At 42.7% G+C, this 17260-nt stretch overlaps 1 protein-coding gene across 2 annotated transcripts in view; it reads left to right on the forward strand.

Moving 5' to 3' along the window:
- lypd6 (LY6/PLAUR domain containing 6) overlaps positions 1-17260 on the forward strand; it is a 247224-nt gene that overhangs the window by 128944 nt on the left and 101020 nt on the right. Inside the window, exon 1 of one of the 2 annotated variants that reach the window (XM_059647464.1) lies at positions 9677-9848. The exons of the other annotated variant lie outside the window; for it this stretch is intronic. The gene's annotated coding sequence lies outside the window, so the exon portion shown is untranslated. Of the gene's footprint in view, positions 1-9676; positions 9849-17260 lie in introns of those variants that run through there. 2 annotated transcript variants of the gene reach the window in all.

Consider the following 17260-nt stretch of genomic DNA (forward strand, 5'->3'; position numbering starts at 1 on the left):
TATAAACTTCAGAGGAAGAGATTGAGGGTAAACCAACAGTTTTCCCTCCGTAACATAAGTCTACAATCGTCGAAAACTTAAAATAGTGCAAATAATATTGACTAGCTTATGTAAGTAGACATGCTGACACAGTACAAACAGAAGATGCAAATTATACCACCTTTCCCTACAAGAGCAGTCAGTTACATCGCCCTAAATCCCAGTTCTAGAGTCCTAATTACAGTTCATTGACACTGCATGTTCAAATTGTGGGTGCTCATTAATTCTCCTTTCTACTCCATCAACCTGATATTCAGCTTTTGGCCTAAGCTCCCACAATAAGAAGATGTCAAATGATGTTAAAAGCTTCCATACAGACACTGTAGAAGAAACAGAGAGAGGGAGAGACCTTGTATATCAACCATACAAACAGTGTTGACCTACACTGGGAGACAGCAAGAACTGCAGATGCTGGAACTAGAGTCAACAGAGTGTGGAGTTGGCGGAGCACAGCAGGCCAGGCAGCATCGGAGGAGCAGGAAAGTTGACGTTCAACTTCATCAGGACTGGGGAGGGGGAAGGGAGCCCAGAAATAAACAGGGAGAGGAGGGGTGGGGCTGGTGGCAGGTAGGAAGGATGGCAGTAGGTGCAGGTAGGGGATAGTGGAGATAGATCAGTGGGAAGGGTGGGGCAGACAGGTGGAAAAGAAGATGGACAGGTTGTGGCAGGTCAAGGAGGTGGGGATGAGAGGGAGGGTTGGACATAGGATGAGGCCAGAGGTCGGGAGTTTTTGAAACTGGTGAATCCTGTGTTGAGGCCATCAGGCTGGAAGCTCCCGAGGTGGAATATGAAGTGTTTTTCCTCCAGTTTGCATGTGGTGTCATTGTGATACCAGAGGAGGCCCAGGATGGACATGTCACCGTGGGAGGAGGAGTTAAAATGGTTGACAACCAGAACATGATGTTGTTTATAGCATGTTCAATCCTCCAAACTGCACGAAACTCCAAATGTGGCCTTAGCAGAGCCTTATAGAGCCTCAGAAGTACATCTCTGCTTTGATATTCAAGTCCTCTCAAGATAAATGCTAAAGTTGCATTTGCCTTCCTGACTACTGACTCAACCTGTAAGTTTAACTGGAGAGAATCCTGGACGAGAACTCCCAAGTCTCTTTGCACTTCATATTTCTGAATTTTCTCCCCATTTAGAAAATAGTCCATGCTCTAATTCCTCTTACCAAAGTGCATGACCTCCCACTTTCCCACATTGTACTCCTAACCTGTCCAAATCCTTCTGCAGCCTCCCTGCCTTCTCAATACTACCTGTCCCTCCGCCCATCTTTTTATCATTTGCAAACTTAGCCAGAATGTCCTCAGTTCCTTCATCTAGATCATTAATGTACAAAGTGAAAAGTTGTGGTCCCAACACTGAGCCTGGTGGAACACCACCTGTCACCAGCTGCCATCCTGAGAAGGACACTTGCATCCCCACTCTCTGCTCTCTGCCAGACAGCCAATCTTCTATCCATGCTAGCACCTTGCCTCGAACACCATGAGTCCTTATCTTACTCAACAGCTTCCTGTGTGGCACCTTGTCAAAGGCCTGCTTGAAGTCCAGGTAGATAACATCCTTTGGCTCCCCTTAGTCTAACCTGCTCGTTGCTTCCTCAAAGAATTCTAACTGATTACATTAGCTTGATCTTTGTGAACTAATTCACTGCTATGTTGCTTGCATTACAACAGTAACTGGACTTCAACAGCACTGCATTTGCTGTAAAGCACTTTGGGTCATTCCAGGGTGATGAAAAATAAATATAATTCCAAGTCTACATTTTTACTTGATGCTTTTTTTTTGCTGATTTTTTTTCTGTGGGCACTTTGTACAGGAGATTTTCCAGATGTTTAGCTGACAACAGCCCCTGATTAAATCTGATCATCAACCTGATGCTGACGTGCTGTTGTTGAGAATAAAGCAAAGATTGAACAAGACTTTGACAGAAGAGTTCTCTTGTTCACTCCCAGCACTATTCTGAATAAACAGCAACAGACACAACTTCATACCTAATAGTTATAATAAATGTTTTAAAGTTTAATAAAACATATTTAATAAACTTTAATATTTATAATAAACTTCACATTCAGTTATAACAAGGTGTAGATCTAGATGAACACAGCAGCCCGAGCAAGAAAGCTGACATTTCGGGCTCAGACCCTTTATCAGAAATGACATCTGCAGTTCCTATTATCTCTGTCACATTTCAGTTATATTCAGTTTGTTTTAATGTAAGAATGAGATTTTCCTAAAGTTAGGATCAGGATATAAACTGTGGTGTGATCTGGTAGAAATAATCGCTAAGGGTGAATCCATCTCATGAGGGGAGATTGCTACCCTTGATTAGAATTAGCAACATCCTAAATAAAGCAAATTATAGAACATAGAACAGTACAGCACAGAACAGGCTCTTCAGCCCACGATGTTGTGCCGACCATTGATCCTCATGTATGCACCCTCAAATTTCTGTGACCATATGCATGTCCAGCAGTCTCTTAAATGACCCCAATGACCTTGCTTCCACAACTGCTGCTGGCAACGCATTCCAAATTATGCATTGAATGTATGTAGGTGTCTGATTGGATATAGAGATACATACTCCATTTATAATTCCTGTGCTGCGATACAGCCATGTGTACAAATAATGCCATTAGTACATTGCTTTCTTGTGTTCACGTTAAGTTACAAAGGATTAAGTTGCTAAAAAGCAAAGTTGCTTGTTGCACTTTATACTGTGCAACAGCAGAAGCTGCTTCTCGTATACTGTGGATGTGACAGAATCCAATTTAATGTTGGCTGCGCCCAATTTCAAGATTAGGACAACAGAATTCCACTCATAGGGGCGGCCTCGTGGCTCGGTGGTTAGCACTGCTGCTTCACATCACCAGGAACGTGGGTTTGACTCCACCCTCCACCGTCTGTGTGGAGTTTGTGCACTCTCCCTGTGTCTGTGTCAGTTTCCACTAGGTGCTCTGGTTTCCTATCATAGTCCGAAGATGTGCAGGTTAGATGGATGGGCCATGGGAAATGCAGAGTTACAGGATAGAGTAGGGTGCTGTGGTTCTGGTTGGAATACTGTTTGGTGGATTGCTCTGGACTTGATTTGCGGAATGGTCTGCTTCCACCCTGTGGGGATTTTATGTACCTGTATACATATGTGTGAAGCTATCCAACTGAGTATGTCAAAGTATCACTGGGTCAGTCTTATGTCTCATAGCACAGCTTTATGCATTCAGAAAAATATGTAATCAAGCTCACTTTAGGAGTTTCTCTTCAGTGAGAAAGTGATAGTGCACACAAAGGGTAAAATTACCTTGTCAAATCGAGTATTTGTCAGTAACCTGCAGGTGTTTTTTTTCATTCTTCTGATTTGGTGGCATCTTCACCATTCCAAGCTGGATGGAACTGACCCACTAGCAGAATGCTGAAGTTATAAACCTGACTTCTGAATATCTTTCAGTATTGATAAATCCACCCCTCAGTTTAAAGGCTGAAAATTCAGCATAATTAGAAAACATTTATTCTTACCTGTTCGGTTAAGCTTTAAGAATAACCAAATTTTGGAAAACAATATCCTAAGCCAGCAGGTTCTCTCCCTTTCAAAGCCACATTCAGTAATAGACACTGCTGTTGGAGCACTTATAGAGTCGTAGAATTTTGCAGTAAGAAGGACCCATCATGTCTATGCCAGCTGCTAAAAGAGCTACCTGGCTGATCCATTTCTTCAGCCCTAGCTCCTTAGACCTCTAAATTTAACACTTTCACATATGTATCCAGCTCTGTTTTGAAACCTCCTATGGAATTCACCTCTACCAGTTTTCTAGGCAGTGCATTCCAAATCTTAACACTCTCTGAGTGAAGAAGTTTCTTCACGTCTCACTCCTCACTCTCTTGCTAATCTTAAAATTGTGACTCCTAGATACTAACATACCAATTAGTGGAAATGGAATATCCTCCTTTACCCTGTCAAAATTGTTCATAATTTTGAACACCTCAAAAAGGTCCAAACATCAACCCATTATTGCTAAACTACATCCAAACATCAAGGCATTTTTGCTGCTGAACCATGAACCCATTTCTGAAAATCAAGTCATTGTTGCTAGGACTGTCACCAAGCTCATTACCTCCAGAGATCTTCCACCTACTGCCTCCAACCTGGTAGTTTCCCAACACTGGACAACCCGATTCTACCTCCTTTCCAAAATCCACAAACCATATTGCCCCAGTAGGCTCATCGTATCAGCCTGTTCCTGCCCCACTGAGCTCTTTTCCTCCTACCTCGACTCCATCCTGTGTCCACTTGTCCAGACCCTGCCCACCTACACCCACAATTCCTCTGATGCCCACCACCACATTGAAAATTTCCAGTTCCCCGACCCTAACAGCCTTCAATTCATCACGGATGCCCAGTCCCTCTGTACCTGCATTCTGCACCAGGATGGTCTGAGTGCTCTAGGCTTTTTCCTTGACCAGAGGCCTGAACAATCCCTCTCCTCTGCCTAGCTGAGCTTGTTCTCTCACTGAACAATTTTTCCTTTAATTCTTCTCATTTCTGATGAGTCAAAGGAGTGGCTATGGGCACCCGCATGGGTCCCTGTTTTGCCTGCCTCTTTATGGGGTACGTGGAACGATCCTTGTTCCAGTCTTACAGTGACCCCATCCCAAAATCTTTTTCCAGTATTTCGATGACTGCTTTGGTGCTGCTTCGTGCTCCCACCTGTGCCTCGAAAAAGATGTTTGTTTCAGCTTCAATTTCCACCCCTCTATAACTTTCACATTGCCCATTACCAACACTTCCCTTCGTTTCCTTGACCCCTCTGTCTCTTTTTCAGGGAATAAACTGTCCACTGTGATCCTCTACAAAGCCATGGACTCCCACAACTGTCTTCATTACAGCTCATCACACCCCACGTCCTGTAAGGACTCCATCCCATTCTCCCACTTCCTTTGCCTATGTCGCATCTGTTGGACAATGCCCCCTTCCAAAACAGTGCTGCTGACATGGCTCGCTTCTTCCATGACCATGGTTTCCCACTCAACGTGGTTGACAGGGCCCTCAACCACATCTGACCTATTACCCATGCTCTTGTCCCTTCCTATCACTCACAACAGTGGGACCGGGATTCGCTTATCCTCACTTTTCATCCCACCAGTCTCTGCATTCAAAGGATCATTCTTTACAATTTCAGACAACTCCGGCAGAACTCCAGTACTAAAAACATCTTCCCTTCACTCCCCCTGTCTATAGTTCACAGGGACTTGTCTCTCCAGGACACCCTAGTCCATTCCGCAACCACCAACACTAACCCCTCCTCCATAAGGCACCTTCCCATGTAACTGCAGAAAGTGTAACAGCTGCCCCTTAACATCCTCCCTGCTCACCATCCAGGGGCCTAAACAGTCTTTCCAGGTGAAGCAGCATTTCACCTGTACCTCCTCTAGCCATGTGTCTTGTATTTGCTGTACCCAATGTGGTCTACTCTACATTGGAGAAATCAAACGCAGACTCGGTGACCACTTTGCAGAACATCTCCGGTCTGTGTGCACGCAGGACCCTGACCTTTCTGTAGCCAGTCATTTTAACACAGTGTCCTGCTCGCATGCCCACTTGTCTGTCCTCAGCATGTTGCAGTGGCCCAGTGAATCACAGCGCAAACTGGAGGAACAACATCTCATCTTCAGACTAGGCACTATGGAGCTTTCTGGACTTAATATTGAGCTCAATACCTTCAAATCGTAAGCAAACTCCCAGTTCATCCTGTATTTTTTCATATGTTACATTCTGTTATCATGCCCTCTTTCCCCTCCGCCCATCCCAGAGGTCTTACGAGGAAAGGCTGAGGGATTTGAGGCTGTTTTCATTAGAGAGAAGAAGGTTGAGAGGTGACTTAATTGAAACATATAAAATAATCAGAGGGTTAGATAGGGTGGATAGGGAGAGCCTTTTTCATAGGATGGTGCCGGCGAGCACGAGGGGGCATAGCTTTAAATTGAGGGGTGAAAGGTATAGTACCGATGTCAGAGGTAGTTTCTTTACTCAGAGTGTAGTAAGGATATGGAACGCTTTGCCTGCAACGGTAGTAGATTTGCCAACTTTAGGTACATTTAAGTCATCATTGGATAAGCATATGGACGTACATGGAATAGTGTAGGTTAGATGGGCTTGAGATCGGTATGACAGGTCGGCACAACATCGAGGGCCGAAGGGCCTGTACTGTGCTGTAATGTTCTATGTTCTATGTTCTATGTTCTAAATCATGCTGATTACTAAATCTGAATTGCACCCGCTACTCCCATATTGACCCTGCACCCCTGCAAACTGTAGTGTAAATGCTGTCCACTCCATATTTCACCTCAGCTCTGATGAAGAGTCATCTAGATTCAAAACATTAGCTTGCTGTCACTCCATGGATTCTGTCTGACCTACTGTGATCTCCAGCGTTTGGTGTTTTCAGTACAGATTCCAGCAACTACAATAATTTGCTCCCTCACCTCTTAATCTTCTCAGCTGTTAAGGAGGATAAGCTTAATTTCTGTAATCTTTCTTTGTATCTGAAATCCCTCATTCCTGGTATCATTCTTGTAAATCTCCTTTGCTCTCTCCAAAGGGCTTTAACATTCTTCCTTAAATTAGGTGCCATGAACTGAGCACAATACTCCAAATGTGATCTGACCAATGATTTGTAAAGTTGTAGCAACTCTTGCTTGTTTTTGTACTCCATACCGGTATGTATAAACCCATTTATTAGCCCTTCCACAACTGTTTCAACTTGCCTGGCTACCTTCGGAGAATTATACACTTGAACCCTGAGGTCCCTCTGCTGTATTCCCCTCAAACTGGGACCATTAGATCTGTATTGTCTCTCTCTAATTAATTTCTTCCACCAAAATTAATTAACTCACATTTCTCTGCATTGAAATTAATCTGGCCATTTGGTCAAATTGATTATATTTAATGACTGGGATTTTCAGCGAAGTGGTAATCACATTCGGGGCTCCGCTCCCACTCACCAGTGCACAGACACTGCTTCGTATTGCTGCCGGGTTTTCCAAGGCTGGCCAGCTGGAATTAAATGTATGGTCCCTCAGGGTAATGTATCATACCACGAGAGCACTGGGGGAGGGCTGGGGGAGAAAGGCATGCCCGCATTTTAAGCAAGAACTGCTATTTGGTAAATTTAAATATCTGGTGTGAACCTTCATGATTGTATAAAATGAGCAGGGTGGTAAAGTGGATAGTGGGTTACGTATGTGGATAGGATGGCAGCTGGATAGGTGGTAGATAAGTGGATAGTAGGGTGGCATGTCAGCTGTGTAATTACCGATTAATTAGGCTAGGGTTCTACATGTAACGTTTCCTGGTCAATTATCTGGGTATGTAAGCCAGAACTGTATTGGAGGAACTTGGCGAGCTGGGGATTTGCCATTGCAATTTCCCAAGGAAGCCACTACGAAGGGACTTATGAAGGGTTTTAATGTACAACCTGAGCCGTAAGCCCAGTCTCCAATGAGCCTGGACCTGGTGGATCTGGCCCATTATGTTGAATAGTTGTTAGAAAATGGACAGGGCTGGCAAAGCACAGTTTAAGTCCAGAACTTTGAAAATCACAGATTATTAATGAGGTCAAAACTGGTCATTGTTGTGATTGTCAGCACATAAATTGCAGGGTTTCTTTTTAATCTAAGATGCTTTTCAGTCATTTGCAGTGACTTCAGAAAACAGGAAACACATCCAGTGCTTATGTTTTCAGTGCCTTCTGAGAAATTGGATCACTCTGAATATCCAAGCACCAATCCTGTCCTCTAGAGGCTATGTAGGCCTGGATATAGTTTAGAAACTGATCACAGTTGAAAGGGTAACTTTAAATCCTTAAACATTTCTGTGGAGCTGGGAAAGATTAAGTTTTTCTCCTGGATTCATGACTCTCCTGATAGCTGCACGTGAACTGTGAAAGTCCCTTTTCCTTACTGTCTTGCTCCTCACCACCACCTGAAATAAATTAACAGCAAAATACTATGGAAACCTGAAGCAAGCACAGAAAATGCTGGAGAAACTCAGCAGGTTGAGCAGTGTATTTAGACAGAGAAACAGAGTTAAAGTTTTAAATGCAATATGACTTCATCACCGTTTGAAGAAACATTAACCATTTCTGTCTCCACAGATGCTGCCAGGCCACCAGAACTAAATTTGTTATTTACTGTGGAAGATTCAGTCGATTCCACAAAAAAAATACTAATCCCTTGTAGCCCTGAGAAGGTGATTCTGGACCTTGAGCTGCTGAAGCTTTGCTTTGTTTCGCTTTGGTATCAATGCTCAACTGGGCACCATTGAAGGACTGGTGCTACAAATTAGGGTATGTCTAATTCCAAGGTGATAATACTTGCATGGTATAGCTGCTGTTACCCTTCAAAGTGGGTAGAAGTTGCAGAGGTGGAAGATGCTGTCAGGCTACTCTTGCAATTGTGCATTGTAGTGCTTGCTGACTGTCTCAAAGTAGGTTGACATGACTGCCACCTGGAAGGGCATAGGCAACATATGCATAGGAATACCATCACCTTCACATTGTCCTCCCAAGTACCACCACACCTTGCTTTGGCAGGATTTACCATTCCTTCACTGCTGTGTGTCAAGGCCATGTTACACCCTTCATAAGAGTTTTGGGAGAGGACCTTCACTTTATGCATTGTAGTGGTTCAAGACTACTCATCACTTTCTCAAGTTCTGTGGAGGCCAAGTCATTGAGTGTATTTAAGACAGATTGGTTTTTGATTGGTAATGGGATTGAGGGTTAGAGGGAGAAGGCAGGAGATTGCAGTTAGGAAACATTATCAGTCATGATCGAATGGCAAAGCAGACTCGAAGGCCTGAATGGCCTAATTTTCCCCTATATCCTATCATCAACCAAGGGATGCTGGCCTCCCTGGTGCTGGGACACCCAGAGAATGTGTTAAAAAGAAAAGTGCAATTCCTTTTATCTAATTTTTGCACTTTGAAATTTGACTTCTTTTCCCCTCCCAAGTCAGCTTTACATTTTGCACCTCTGTACTTTGGGCTATGAGAGAGTGACGTCCTTTTCAAAACTACTGCCTTGTTCCATGACTTGCAATGTTGGGATAAGGGTTTTGATTTATATAAACAAAATCATATTTTTCAGTCCTGTGAGCTACATGACATAAGCAAAAATGTAGAAGCACCTGTAATTTGGAGGGTGTGGTTGTAAAGGAAGGAGGAGCGAATGATCTGCTTTGGAATTAAAGGAGTTAAGTATCTGGGAACAAAAACAACTAAGGACAAAAAACTTGCAGCGTAGGAACTGGAGAGGACTCGGGGAGGGGTCGAGGCAATGTTTACAACATCATAGCTAGAGGCGAATTCTCAGTTTAGGCAAAATTAGAAGTGCCCTCTGAGGATTAATTTGCCATGAGAAAGCAGACAACTTTCATTCACAATTAAAAGCCTGAGAAGCTGACTTGCTCCTCAGAAGCTGGGGGAGTGAGGAGGCAGACAGGGAGTGCTAGTTCACAGCTGATTGGCTGCCAATTAGCACGGCAGTCTAATCAGAGTGGAGGCTCTCGGACTTAGCCACCCCCTCAGAATGTCAATTGGTTGCTGAAACTGACAAAAATGCGCACAGACTGAACACAGACTTTATGCCACTTCAAAGCAGCAGTTGAAGAAAAAGCCTCAGACAACACTTCTCACTGAAGTTAGCCAAGTTGTGTACAAGTAAAAGCAGCAATCATGGTCATGGGGCTGTCAGTCAATGGAACAAAACAAGCTTACTGCATCAATTAAACGCAAGGTTATTTTGTTCAGCGGGGTAAGTGAAGGCATGAATTCTATAAATTTTCTGCTGGTGCTGATTGTCGAAACCAGATAATTCTCCTGTTGGTTCTCGAGTTTGTGGCAATACCATGTCTCCTTGAACAACTTTATTTGGTTTTCAGTCATTAAGGTCTTTAAAGTGAACAGAACTTGTGAATAAGGTTGTTTTTGCTTGAGATCCTCTACCGTTTTCAGCGCTCAGTTGAGCCAAATATTAGGTGAATCAGTCAAAAGAACCATTGTGCCATTATATATGAACAGGTCCTTATAGTCACTACAGTTTTGCCTCAAGTGCCCAGACACGACAGTGATATAGCAAGATCTGTTTATTTGGTACGTGGAGTAAGTTATTTGATCAGTTAGACTCAGTAATTGTGTGCTAAGGGTGAAGGGTTGAGCGTGGCCAGGGATCATAAATGTTTATGAATCGGATGTTCTTGCAGTTCATCTCGCACTGGAGGCAATGGTGTGTGACTCAAATGTAGAACTGCACATTGCGCAACCATTAAATGTATCAATCAGTGCATTTGTGGATTACTCAAAGGCATTGTCTGTCATGCTTATTTTTGAGACAGATCCTGTATTGCCACTGGGTTATGTGCACAGGTGTGGAATATGTCAACTTGTTTCTATGTACCAAATGTCCTGACTCTGCTTCCAGTTGGTTCCCACCACAATGGTTTTAAGTTCTGCTATTCGTGATCAGGATTTAAGATCTGCTTTACATGTTGTGCCTTAAAAATGAGTGCTGCTTGTTAATATTCTCTTTAAAGATGTTACGTCGGCATTTATGGTAAAGAACCACAAATGATATAGTGGTTAGACTGTGAAACACGCTTAACATTTTGCCTGAAGCATTGTGGCTTCTTGTGGGGCTCGTAATTCAATGAGTGGAAAAAGCAGGGTGCAAAACTGTCTGAAAGAATGCAAGCACTTCTCACATCTAGTGGTGTAGCAATACAGACCCGGTTCCACGAAAAGAATTACCCTGAATAATGCTGCAGATTTGTCAGAATTCACTTGCATATATATTCAACATGCAGCCAGGCTGTTTGGCCAGCAGATGAATGCTGATGCTGAAGGGTCTGCATGAACCTTTTCCCATCTCTTGTTCATTTAGCCATGCAGTTTTATTCGTGATTTTAACTCTAGCTTCCATGCAAGTGAAAGCATCTCTACGCTTATCCTAGCAAACCCTTTCATGACCTTCGGACCTTTGTTAGATCAAGCCTCAGCTTTACCTTTCTAGAGAAAACAGCCTTTCCCAGTTAAAGTATGCAAGTTTGCATAAGGAATGTCTAGTCTGATGATAGGAACATACTTCAACCTTTTGTAGGCCCAAAACTAAGGATATCAGGTTGGAATTGAGTGTTTGTTGATCATTTGCGTGTAACTGGTTTAAGTAAATCCAGAGGTAAATGCTGAGAGAGATTTACATTAGGAACAGAAAATGGGGGAAACTGTAATCATATCAGATGTCATCAGTGGGGAGTGAAACAGAGTTAAACTTTCAAGTCGATGACTTTGCATTGGACATAGATCTCTATTCAATTCAGTCTGCTTATTGATTGTCTCCTACAACTAATGCTCAATGGGTGTATTTAGTCACTTCATTATTCACTGAGTCAGCAGTGGAGAAAATGAAATGATACATCTGGCAGTCAGCAACAGGACCTGTTAAAAAAAATCTTGCTTCCATCTGCCCAGACACTGAACAAGCATATGGCATAACTCGGATACAGGGACTTTCTGTCACAAAACAACATTTAAGGTCATTGAGTTACACAGACATACAGTACGGAAACAGACCCTTCGATCGAACTTATCAATGCCACCTAGACAGCCCAATCTGACCTAGTCCCATTTGTCAGCACTTGGCCCATACCCCTCTACACCCTTCCTATTCGTATACCCATTCAGATGCCTTTTGAATGTTGTGATTGTGCCCGCCTCCACCACTTCCTCTGGCAGCTTGTACTATACATGCACTAACTTCTGCATGAAAAAGTTACCCCTAAGGTCCCCTTTAAGTATTTCCTCTGTCACCTTTAACCTATGCCCTCTAGTTTTGGACTCCTGACCCTAGCAGAAAGACAGTGGCTATTTACCCTATCTGTGTCCCTCATGATTTTATAAATCTCTATAAAGTCACCCCTCAGTCTCCAAAATTCCAGGGAAAATACCCCCAGCGTATTCAGCATCCCCCAAAGCTCAAACTGTCCAGCCCCAGCAACATCCTAGTAAGTTTTTTCTGCAGCACTTGGAAGTTTAACAGCATCCTTCCTATAGAAGGGTGACCAGAATTGTACATGATATTCTAAAAATGTCCTGTACAGTCGCAACATGACATTCCAACTCCAGTACTTCTGACCAATAAAGGCAAGTGTGCCAAATGCCTTCAAAATTACTAAATAGAGATATTGTCCTGTTTAGTATCTGCCTGTTAAGGTAGTAACTGTTTGGAAAGTCAAGTTGAAAATTATTTCTGATTTTTTAAAAAAAGATATCTAATTCTTCATGTATTCAGAAAAGCTGTGGATAATAGAAAACAGTTCTATACACTATTGAATTAAAAGAGAGGTGCCACCAATAAGGATAGTTCTTAGGCAGAATTCAGTCAGTGGAACCTCACTGTTAATGGGACTGTGCTGGCTCGTTGGGTAGACTCCCTTACTCTCAAACCACTGATTATACCTGATACAGTAGGAAACACCCAACAAAGGTTTTCACAAGATCCTTTTTTTTGTTTTGAGTTTTTTTAAAAAGTTGCCATGCCCCATTATGTCATTAACCTTGCAAATAATTGCACGATGGTGATATGCCCTTAGGTAACCATTTCTGGAGGGGTTTATTCAAACCCACTTCATAAATATAGAATTATAAATGAGTGAGCGCTTTATTGGGTGTGATTAAGCTAATGTTCAGCTGTTGAGGTTTGTAAGCCAGTGAGAGGTGGTCTCTGCAGCACCTTTTTGTGAGCCATTATCATTGCAGATCTGCTGCCGTTGTTGGGCGTTTGATGTTTTTTTTTGAAGTTAGTGATCTGTAATCAGGATCGGAGTAGAGAACATCTGAAAGGAAAGGTGTGGGAGGGGGACTGTTCTTTTTGTGACTGGAAAAGAGCCGTGCTTGACAGCTGCTGCATTCATTAGCATTGTGTTTCAATCAGAACGCTGGCTAATTGGGGTTGGGGGCTGTGGGGGCAGCCACAAGGTGTATGAAACACACTTATCAGGAACAATTTATTTCACACTGGGCGGCAGAACAATGAAAAGTCAATGTTGAGCAGGCAATCTGGGAAAGAGTTAATGCTGAACCAAGTTTTAGATTGCTTTGCTTTGTGAGAAGCCTTGAGGGGTCACGTTATATATTAAACTCCTTTTATTTATAAAAATACATTTTTTTTCTCCTTGCACTGTAGAGCCTTAGAGTCAAACAGTTCTGTAGTTCTGGTTTGTAGCCTTGAGAATTGAATATTCCCAGCTTAGACTGCCTTCTGCTTTGTTTGAAATCCAGCACTTGGGAGGTTAATGGATTTGTTTCACTTTCTCCCATTTCCTTCTTTAAAATTTTCCCTGGTCCCTGCTTCCTGAACAAATTTTTTTGTCAGCCATCCTAATGATTCTTCTTTGGCTTGTGTCAACATCTGTCTGATTGCCAGGCAGCAATGTGATGGTTTACCACATTAAAAGAGCTATATAAATCTAAGTTGTTTGTCATTTTGTTGATGGTAGCTCATTGTCCAAAGGGTGTCTCCTGCTCCTGTTTTCTCCATGCAGACCAGTCTTTCAACTGAACTGCCCTGCTCCAAACTCTTCTGCTGTTCAGCCTCACTCTGCATTCAGACACACCTTCAAAAAAAAACACACCCTCAGCCTTTCAACCCTTCCAACCAACTTTTCCATTATCTTTGTCATCCTCCCTGTTCCATGTACAGTATCCTTCTCTTTGCCTGTTTAAATTGCACTGAGACATCTTGTTGCACTCAAGGTGAGCATGAAAATTGAAGTTATCATAATTTTGTTAAAGATTACAGTGAAGGTTAAGTATGAAATACTGCAATTTAGACACTTGCAGCTGAAGACATGAACAATCAGCAATTTAGTTTTATTTAAAATTATGCAGATAACACTGTGCCTTTACTGCAAAGCAATTCTTGACTCATTTATTTTCAATTTATGGAGACCTTTACACTGGGGTGATAAATATTAAACTCAGCAACCCGTGAGGAAGATTGAATCCATGTAAATTAAGCAACTGCCTTTGTTTTATGAAACAATGGCATATAAGATATAAATTCATAATGAACCATGGCACAGAGACCATGGTGGTGATTAAATGGGGTTTGCTCTCCTGACACATGAGAAGCGAATAGTCTCATCATCAGGAGCTAATTACTTCCACTCGAAGAGCTAATGTAACAGAAGGAGCCAGATTGCTGATCATGGAGCCCTCGGGGCTTTGGTCGTTTTCAAACTCCGCAGAGACATGGCTTCAAACCACTTTTCTTAGGATCTGACCTTTTGTATAAAGAACCAACTAAATGTGAGTTTCTGAAGAAACGCAACTGGGTGTTCTGTTGCTTTAGCATGGTATTTAAACAGGAAGCCATTCTGAGGACTTATCTGCGCATATTGCCAATTACTCGAGGCAAGATAGTGTTTGTGTAGAAGTGTAGCAACATAGGTGTATTTTGAGGAATTTTCATTAAATGTTCTGTCAGTATGCTGAGAGATCATAGTTGTGGATTGCAGTCTATAAGACCGTAAGAGATAGGAGCAGAAGTAGGTCAATCGGCCTATTGTCTCTCCCCCATTCAGTGAGTTCATTGTTGATCTGATAGTCCTCAACAGAACCTTCCTGCCTTTTCCCAATAATCCTTGATTCACTTTTAAAGAACAAAAAAGAAGTATGGCACAGGAACAGGCCTTTCGGCCCTCCAGGCCTATGCTGATCATTGAGCCATAACTAAACTTAAGAAAAATTTTTCTGCCCTTATTCGGTCCATATCCCTCTATTCCCTCCCTATTCATGTACCCATGTGCCTCTTAAATGTCATCAATGTGCCTGCTTCCACCACCTCTTCTGGCAGTGCATTCCAGGTTGCTACTACTCTCTGCGTGAAAAACTTCCCTCGCACGTCTCCTTTAGCATTTCCCCCCTCTGACCTTCAACCTGTGCTCTCTTGTAATTGAAACTTTAAACCTGGGAAGAAGCCTCTGACTATCCACCCTATCTATGCCTCTCTTAATTTTGTACACTTCTATCAGGTGTCCTCTCAGCCATCATCCTTCTAGTGAAAACAATCCGAGTCTTTTTAACCTTCCTCTAGACCAGGCAACATCCTGGTGAACCTTCTCTGCACTCTCTCCAAAGCTTCCACATCCTTCTATTCGAGTGGTGACCAAATCTGCACACAATACTCCAAATACAGCCTAACAAGGGTTTTATATAGCTGCAACATGGCTTGTCAACTCTTTTACTCCATGCCCCAGCTGATAAAGGCAAGCATGCCTTATCCCTTCTTAATCACCTTCGCTACCTGTGTTGCCAGTTTTAGGGAACCATGGACCTGCACACCCAGGTCCATCCGTATGTTAATGTTCCTAAGGGTTCTGCCATTTACAGCATAATTCACATCTAAATTTGATCTTTCAAAATGCATCACCTTACATTTGCCTGGATTAAATTCCATCTGCCATTTCTGTGCTCAAGTCACCAATCTGTCTATACCCTGCTGTATCCTTTCACAATCGTCAGCACCATCAGCAACTCCACCAATCTTCGTGGCATCTGCAAATTTACTAATCAGATCACCCACATTTTCCTCCAGATCATTTCTATATACTACAAACAACACAGGACATAAGACTGATCCCTATGGAACAGCACTAGTTACTGGCTTCCATTCTGAAAAACACCCTTCCACCACTGCCCTCTATTTTCTGTGATCAAGCCAGTTTTGTATCCATTTAGCCAGCCTACCCCAAATCCCATGTGATTTTAGTTTCTGTACAAATCTGCCATGATTGTACCAATCTGCCAAAATCTGTTTATCTCAGCCTTGATTACACTTAATATCCTAGTTTCAAGATCCTTTGTGGTAAAGAACTCAACAGATTCACTACCTTCAGAATAAATTCCTCTGCATCTCTGTTTTAAATAGGTAACCCCTTAACTTGGGATTCTGCCTCAGGCCCTAGATCTCCAGCAAGGGGAGGCAACTTTTCTACATTTTATTCTTTCATGTGCCCTAAGAACCTTTATATGTTTCAATAAGGTTTTCATTCTTCTAAATTCCAACAAGTACATGTCTAATCTACTGATACTCTCCGCATATGGAAACTGATCCACGCAGCCTGTGGACTACAGTCAAAAAATTACAACAGTGAGACTATCTCTTTTATAACCAGTCAGTATCGGTGTATATTCTCCACATGAGCATTGATCCTAATCCCATGTGCCCATTTTCTTTTCATTCTCCTATGTTCCCCCTTATCTTCACCTGGTTATGCTGGTCTGGTTTCTCACAACTGTGGTAGGCAGCTTGCAACTCTCCAGACCTGCCTCAGTATAAAGGATGCTGTAACTTTCAGCGGCCCCTTTGGGAAGGCAGGCATGTGATCAAGTTGTCCCTGCCACATCTCGTGACAGTATGGAGGCAGATACAATGTCAGGTGATTTCTGCAATGCACCGTCACCATGGGCAGACATTAGCAGTCACATGGAAATGAAAGAACATTCATGTTTAACTAATAATAAGTGGAGCTTTTGCTCAAAGGTGATACAGAAATAGAACAGAGAACATAGAACAGTACAGCACAAAACAGGCCCTTCAGCCCACGATGTTGTGCCGACCATTGATCCTCATGTATGCACTCTCAAATTTCTGTGACCATATGCATGTCCAGCAGTCTCTTAAATGACCCCAATGACCTTGCTTCCACAACTGCTGCTGGCAACGCATTCCATGCTCTCACAACTCTCTGTGTAAAGAACCCGCCTCTGACATCCCCTCGATACTTTCCTCCAACCAGCTTAAAACTATGACCCCTCGTGCTAGCCATTTCTGCCCTGGGAAATAGTCTCTGGCTATCAACTCTACCTATGCCTCTCATTATCTTGTATACCTCAATTAGGTCCCCTCTCCTCCTCCTCCTTTTCTCGAATGAAGAAAGTCCTAGCTCAGTCAATCTCTCTTCATAAGATAAGCTCTCCAGTCCAGGCAGCATCCTTATAAATCTCCTCTGAACCCTCTCCAAAGCATCCACATCTTTCCTATAATGGGGCGACCAGAACTGGATGCATTATTTCAAGTGCGGTCTAACCAAAGTTTTATAGAGCTGCACAAGATCTCACGACTCTTAAACTCAATCCCCCTGTTAATGAAAAGCCAAAACCCCATAT

This window comes from Stegostoma tigrinum, chromosome 7 (assembly GCF_030684315.1).
Source record: "Stegostoma tigrinum isolate sSteTig4 chromosome 7, sSteTig4.hap1, whole genome shotgun sequence".
NCBI classification, from domain to species: Eukaryota; Metazoa; Chordata; class Chondrichthyes; order Orectolobiformes; family Stegostomatidae; genus Stegostoma; species Stegostoma tigrinum.